The sequence below is a fragment of the Coregonus clupeaformis genome, unplaced genomic scaffold (assembly GCF_020615455.1).
Source record: "Coregonus clupeaformis isolate EN_2021a unplaced genomic scaffold, ASM2061545v1 scaf0059, whole genome shotgun sequence".
Lineage (NCBI taxonomy): Eukaryota > Metazoa > Chordata > Actinopteri > Salmoniformes > Salmonidae > Coregonus > Coregonus clupeaformis.
Window position 1 is genome coordinate 399,365 of NW_025533514.1, and position 7,074 is coordinate 406,438.

Genomic DNA, 7,074 nt, shown 5'->3' on the forward strand with positions numbered 1-7,074 from the left:
TGCCGTGACCCGGATTCGAACCGGGGTTGCTGCGGCCACAACGCAGAGTACTAACCACTATACGATCACGGCGAGCTACCAGGGCTTGTGAGTGCGGCAGGAGAGAAGGGGCTTTTCATTCATGGTGACGTGCACTAGTAGTCATATGCCAACAGCAGTATCCGATGACAGTAGGAGTTGCCACCTTGCCAATGGCAGCCAACAGGACAAACCGATCTGGGACCAAGGGAGTGATCAGTGAGTGTGCTCAAAACACTGTGTATCGTTCCGAGGTCATTCTGTAACATGAACATTTACAGTACCACTTTTGTGAACTATCACTCATTTTTGCTACTTATTTTATTTTCCTTTTCGCATCTCTTGTCTAGTTAGTTAGCTAGCTAACGTTAGCTATGTTAACAGTCATGCAAAACCATTTGTGCCATAAACAAGAAACATGGACTTGCTAATACACAGTAAATGATATTACCTTACACCGATGTCTTGGTCTTCCTTGTCGTTTTAACTGGTCGTAGATGGCATTGTTTAATGAAATATAAAATTACTGCTTCTTTTGCTCCTTTGAATCTCCCACTTCTCACCCGGGGTCGTCACTAGTTACCACAGCCACAAAGTCATGATTATGGCTAACCCCCCGGGGTATTTCTACAGTTTCTCTTCTTAAAATCTGATTTTAAACCTAACCTTAACCACACTACTAACCTTATGCCTAACCTTAAATGAAGACCAAGGAGCAATCTTTTTAACGAAACTTTATGATACACAATTTTGACTTTGTGGGTGGGTTAACTAGTAACAACCCTCTCCCAGTTTCGTCGCATGTTGATGACCACACAGGAAGTAGCAGTGTTATGATTTTTGTTTATTATTATTATTATTATTATTTTGTATTATTATGAACAAAACAAATACAAAAACAGAGATATACAAACAAGAGTACATAAACCTAACAGACGGGTATTTCATATCGGGATACATTTTCAATTTGTCAAAACGTTTTTTCGTACCTATTGCTTTTTTGTTTTTACACTTACTGATAATTTCGAAATAATATTTCAATTCTATCTCAAACAATGTGAAGAGGGATTTGTTCTCCGCCCTCTTCATGTTATGGATAAAGGTAGCTCAGTTGGTAGAGCATGGTGCTTGCAACGCCAGGGTTGTGGGTTCGATTCCCACGGGGGGCCAGTATGAAAAATGTATGCACTCACTAACTGTAATTCGCTCTGGATAAGAGTGTCTAGTAAAATAAAGAATCTTCCATGAAAAATTAACAATGAAAGTTAAATCAGGGTCCAAATCATTTGGATCAAAATAAAACATAATATCAGTCTTTAACATTAATAGTGGTTTCTTTTAAAATAAAATCTTCTGACTTAAGAACAGTCCCAAAAGAAATGGTCAAGAGTCTCTGGGTCACAACCACAAAATACACATTTGTTATCAAGAGCTATTTGGAATCTGTGTACAATAAAGGTCTTTACAGGGTAGATTCTATGAATGAGTTTGTAGGATACTTCTTTCACCTTATTAGATATACAATATTTGCCAGACAACAACAAGACTTTGTTCCAGTTCTCTTGTCCTAGGGCTGCATTCCAGTCTATTCTAGCAGAGGGAATAGTAACATCTTAACATAGTTGTATTATATACATGTTATTACATTTATAGTTTACAATGTCATTGAGGCTACAAACTCCTCAACAGTTGCACTTGGAGTACTGTTATATTCTCCTAAAAGAAGAATATCACCTTTAGGGCCAGCTCTAACAACGTCCTCTGTTTCTGCTGCTAAAGCCACTTTCTACCACTCTAAATGTCAAGCCTCTGCCTCTAACCCTAGGAAGCTCTTTACCACCTTCTCCTCCCTGCTGAATCCTCCTCCTCCCGTCCCTCCTCCCTCTCTGTGGATGACTTGGTCAACCATTTTGAAAAGAAGGTTGACGACATCCGATCCTCATTTATTAAGTCAAATGACACAGCTGGTCCTGCTCACACTGCCCTACCCTATGCTTTGACTTCTTTCTCCCCTCTCTCTCCAGATGAAATCTTGCGACTTGTGACGGCCGGCTGCCCAACAACCTGCCCGCTTGACCCTAACCCCTCCTCTCTTCTCCAGATGATTTCCGGAGACCTTCTCCCTTACCTCACCTCGCTCATCAACTCATCCTTGACCGCTGGCCATGTCCCTTCCGTCTTCAAGAGAGCGAGAGTTGCGCCCCCTCCTTAAAAAACCTACACTCGATCCCTCCGATGTCAAAAACTACAGACCAGTATCCCTTCTTTCTTTTCTCTCCAAAACTCTTGAGCGTGCCGTCTCTAGCCAACTCTCCTGCTATCTCTCTCAGAATGACCTTCTTGATCCAAACCAGTCAGGTTTCAAGACTGGTCATTCAACTGAGACTGCTCTTCTCTGCTCCACTCGGGAACATTAGTGTGGTCTGATGGCCTTTCCCCCTTCTAGAAGCTCTATGTCTACGATGGTGCCATCTTACTGGGCGTCTCCACTAGCCACGCTAGACCAACACAACAGAGACCGTAGTGCTGTAGCTAGTCACTGATCTCAACACTGACTCAGGTCACGTACAGCAGAGGTGCATAAATGGAATGTACCACGCTGCTCAACACAGGATGCCACACAGATTGGTCATATGTGGTTGTAGGCTTTGATCACATTCACATTTGGTCTCAGTCATGTAGCTACAGCTGAGGTCCCTAAATGTAGCTAATGTGCCACACTATTTTGAGATGATTGTGGGGTCCTGGTTCCAGATCTGTTAGTTGTTGCTGCCTTGCCAACTACTATTGTCATGCCCAACCAGATGTGACATTTACAATTATTTCTGAAAATATCATTAGCTACTCTATTCATTCAAAACAGCCCTTATGCCGTGACATTGTGTACCGCAATGCCGTGACCCGGATTCGAACCGGGGTTGCTGCGGCCACAACGCAGAGTACCAACCACTATACGATCACGGCGAGCTACCAGGGCTTGTGAGTGCGGCAGGAGAGAAGGGGCTTTTCATTCATGGTGACGTGCACTAGTAGTCATATGCCAACAGCAGTATCCGATGACAGTAGGAGTTGCCACCTTGCCAATGGCAGCCAACAGGACAAACCGATCTGGGACCAAGGGAGTGATCAGTGAGTGTGCTCAAAACACTGTGTATCGTTCCGAGGTCATTCTGTAACATGAACATTTACAGTACCACTTTTGTGAACTATCACTCATTTTTGCTACTTATTTTATTTTCCTTTTCGCATCTCTTGTCTAGTTAGTTAGCTAGCTAACGTTAGCTATGTTAACAGTCATGCAAAACCATTTGTGCCATAAACAAGAAACATGGACTTGCTAATACACAGTAAATGATATTACCTTACACCGATGTCTTGGTCTTCCTTGTCGTTTTAACTGGTCGTAGATGGCATTGTTTAATGAAATATAAAATTACTGCTTCTTTTGCTCCTTTGAATCTCCCACTTCTCACCCGGGGGTCGTCACTAGTTACCACAGCCACAAAGTCATGATTATGGCTAACCCCGGGTATTTCTACAGTTTCTCTTCTTAAAATCTGATTTTAAACCTAACCTTAACCACACTACTAACCTTATGCCTAACCTTAAATGAAGACCAAGGAGCAATCTTTTTAACGAAACTTTATGATACACAATTTTGACTTTGTGGGTGGGTTAACTAGTAACAACCCTCTCCCAGTTTCGTCGCATGTTGATGACCACACAGGAAGTAGCAGTGTTATGATTTTTGTTTATTATTATTATTATTATTTTGTATTATTATGAACAAAACTAATACAAAAACAGAGATATACAAACAAGAGTACATAAACCTAACAGACGGGTATTTCATATCGGGATACATTTTCAATTTGTCAAAACGTTTTTTCGTACCTATTGCTTTTTGTTTTTACACTTACTGATAATTTCGAAATAATATTTCAATTCTATCTCAAACAATGTGAAGAGGGATTTGTTCTCCGCCCTCTTCATGTTATGGATAAAGGTATCCTGTAGCTCAGTTGGTAGAGCATGGTGCTTGCAACGCCAGGGTTGTGGGGTTCGATTCCCACGGGGGCCAGTATGAAAAAATGTATGCACTCACTAACTGTAAGTCGCTCTGGATGAGAGTGTCTAGTAAAATAAAGAATCTTCCATGAAAAATTAACAATGAAAGTTAAATCAGGGTCCGTATCATTTGGATCAAAATAAAACATAATATCAGTCTTAAACATTAATAGTGGTTTCTTTTAAAATAAAATCTTCTAACTCACTCAAATCTTCTGATATAAGAACAGTCCCAAAAGAAATGGTCAAGAGTCTCTGGGTCACAACCACAAAATACACATTTGTTATCAAGAGCTATTTGGAATCTGTGTACAATAAAGGTCTTTACAGGGTAGATTCTATGAATGAGTTTGTATGATACTTATTTCACCTGATTAGATATACAATATTTGCCAGACAACAACAAGACTTTGTTCCAGATCTCTTGTCCTAGGGCTGCATTCCAGTCTATTCTAGCAGAGGGAATAGTAACATCTTGACATAGTTGTATTATATATATGTTATTACATTTATAGTTTAAAATGGCATTGGGGCTACAAACTTCTCAACAGTTGCACTTGGAGTACTGTTATATTCTCCTAAAAGAAGAATATCACCTTTAGGGCCAGCTCTAACAACGTCCTCTGTTTCTGCTGCTAAAGCCACTTTCTGCCACTCTAAATGTCAAGCCTCTGCCTCTAACCCTAGGAAGCTCTTTACCACCTTCTCCTCCCTGCTGAATCCTCCTCCCCCTCCCTCCTCCCTCCTCCCTCCTCCCTCCTCCCTCCTCCCTCTCTGTGGATGACTTGGTCAACCATTTTGAAAAGAAGGTTGACGACATCCGATCCTCATTTATTAAGTCAAATGACACCGCTGGTCCTGCTCACACTGCCCTACCCTATGCTTTGACATCTTTCTCCCCTCTCTCTCCAGATGAAATCTTGCGACTTGTGACGGCCGGCAGCCCAACAACCTGCCCGCTTGACCCTATCCCCTCCTCTCTTCTCCAGACCATTTCCGGAGACCTTCTCCCTTACCTCACCTCGCTCATCAACTCATCCTTGACCGCTGGCCATGTCCCTTCCGTCTTCAAGAGAGCGAGAGTTTCACCCCTCCTCAAAAAACCTACACTCGATCCCTCCGATGTCAAAAACTACAGACCAGTATCCCTTCTTTCTTTTCTCTCCAAAACTCTTGAGCGTGCCGTCTCTAGCCAACTCTCCTGTATATCTCTCTCAGAATGACCTTCTTGATCCAAACCAGTCAGGTTTCAAGACTGGTCATTCAACTGAGACTGCTCTTCTCTGCTCCACTCGGGAACATTAGTGTGGTCTGATGGCCTTTCCCCCTTCTAGAAGCTCTATGTCTACGATGGTGCCATCTTACAGGGCGTCTCCACTAGCCACGCTAGACCAACACAACAGAGACCGTAGTGCTGTAGCTAGTCACTGATCTCAACACTGACTCAGGTCACGTACAGCAGAGGTGCATAAATGGAATGTACCACGCTGCTCAACACAGGATGCCACACAGATTGGTCATATGTTGTTGTAGGCTTTGATCACATTCACATTGCATAATTGGTCTCAGTCATGTAGCTACAGCTGAGGTCTCTAAATGTAGCTAATGTACCACACTATTTTGAGATGATTGTGGGGTCCTGGTTCCAGATCTGTTAGTTGTTGCTGCCTTGCCAACTACTATTGTCACGCCAAACCAGATGTGACATTTACAATTATTTCTGAAAATATCATTAGCTCCCATATTCATTCAAAACAGCCCTTATGCCGTGACATTGTGTAACGCAATGCCGTGACCCGGATTCGAACCGGGGTTGCTGCGGCCACAACGCAGAGTACTAACCACTATACGATCACGACGAGCTACCAGGGCTTGTGAATGCGGTAGGAGAGAAGGGGCTTTTCATTCATGGTGACGTGCACTAGTAGTCATATGCAAACAGCAGTATCCGATGACAGTAGGAGTTGCCACCTTGCCAAGTTGTTGTCTAGTTAGTTAGCTAGCTAACGTTAGCTATGTTAACAGTCATGCAAAACCATTTGTGCCATAAACAAGAAACATGGACTTGCTAATACACAGTAAATGATATTACCTTACACCGATGTCTTGGTCTTCCTTGTCGTTTTAACTGGTCGTAGATGGCATTGTTTAATGAAATATAAAATTACTGCTTCTTTTGCTACTTTGAATCTTCCACTTCTCACCCGGGGGTCGTCACTAGTTACCACAGCCACAAAGTCATGATTATGGCTAATCCCCGGGTATTTCTACAGACTACATCCAATTTGCTGAGTAGAGTGTTGGAGGCTATTTTGTAAATGACATCGCCGAAGTCAAGGATCGGTAGGATAGTCAGTTTTACGAGGGCATGTTTGGCAGCATGAGTGAAGGAGGCTTTGTTGCGCAGTGGTCTAAGGCACTGCATTGCTGTGCCACTAGAGATCCTGGTTCGAATCCAGGCTCTGCTGTAGCTGGCCGCAACCGGGAGACCAATGGGGCGGCGCACAATTGGCCCAGGGTAGGGGAGGGAATGGCCGGCAGGGAGGTAGCTCAGTTGGTAGAGCATGGCGTTTGCAACGCCAGGGTTGTGGGTTCGATTCCCATGGGGTATGAAAATAAAAAAAGAATAATGTATGCACTAACTGTAAGTCGCTCTGGATAAGAGCGTCTGCTAAATGACGTAAATGAAATAGGAAGCCGATTCTAGATCTAACTTTTGATTGGAGATGCTTAATGTGAGTTTGGAAGGAGAATTTACAGTCTAACCAGACACCTAGGTATTTGTAGTTGTCCACATTCTCTAGGTCAGACCCGTCGAGAGTAGTGATTCTAGTCGGGTGGGCGGGTGCCAGCAGCGTTCGATTGAAGAGCATGCATTTAGTTTTACTAGCGTTTAAGAGCAGTTGGAGGCTACTGAAGGAGTGTTGTATGGCATTGAAGCTCATTTGGAGGTTTGTTAACACAGTGTCCAATGAAGGGCCAGATGTA

General features: G+C 43.0%; 2 non-coding genes across 2 annotated transcripts; both read right to left on the reverse strand.

Moving 5' to 3' along the window:
- On the reverse strand, nucleotides 1–72 carry trnah-gug. Its single transcript has one exon. It is a non-coding gene; the product is annotated as a tRNA-His (tRNA).
- Nucleotides 73–5,873: 5,801 nt separating this feature from the next.
- trnah-gug lies at nucleotides 5,874–5,945 on the reverse strand. The gene has a single exon. It is a non-coding gene; the product is annotated as a tRNA-His (tRNA).
- Nucleotides 5,946–7,074: the final 1,129 nt, after the last annotated feature.